Consider the following 401-nt stretch of genomic DNA (forward strand, 5'->3'; position numbering starts at 1 on the left):
TGTACATCTGTGGAATGGGGCGGGGCAAGGCGGGAAACGGAAAGCCTCCGCAGGTAAGAAGCTCTTGTGAGCTGTGCTGTGGGTACCGCCTCTAAACAGGGCTGCACGCAGGGCTGTGTGTGATGGAGGAGAGAGGAAAGGACGCTGCAGTTCTGTGCTGACTGCAGAAGTGGCGCAAGGCTGTAGCAGCAGAAAGGCCAATTGACAGAACTGCTCTTGGAGACCAGAAGTTTGTGGCTGGCAGTGCTCAAATCTTCCTCCATAGAGAGGCTCTTCATGTCTTTCTTGTCTCCTTTCTGTCAGAAGCTGATGCCAGTGGCCTTCCTCTGAAGCGCAGCCATGTGCAAAGCCAGGGGAGGAGCACGGAGTGTGGCACAGCACCCAAGAGAGGTACAGACACA

The 401-nt window shown here is 55.6% G+C and overlaps 1 long non-coding RNA gene across 1 annotated transcript; it reads left to right on the forward strand.

The window, feature by feature from the left end:
* Nucleotides 1-9: 9 nt before the first annotated feature.
* Nucleotides 10-382, forward strand: LOC109365362. Its single transcript, XR_002110910.1, has 2 exons — nucleotides 10-53; nucleotides 304-382. It is a non-coding gene; the product is annotated as an uncharacterized LOC109365362 (long non-coding RNA).
* The last annotated feature ends 19 nt before the right edge of the window (nucleotides 383-401 follow it).

Source organism: Meleagris gallopavo, unplaced genomic scaffold (assembly GCF_000146605.3).
Source record: "Meleagris gallopavo isolate NT-WF06-2002-E0010 breed Aviagen turkey brand Nicholas breeding stock unplaced genomic scaffold, Turkey_5.1 ChrUn_random_deg7180001703862, whole genome shotgun sequence".
Classification (NCBI taxonomy): domain Eukaryota; kingdom Metazoa; phylum Chordata; class Aves; order Galliformes; family Phasianidae; genus Meleagris; species Meleagris gallopavo.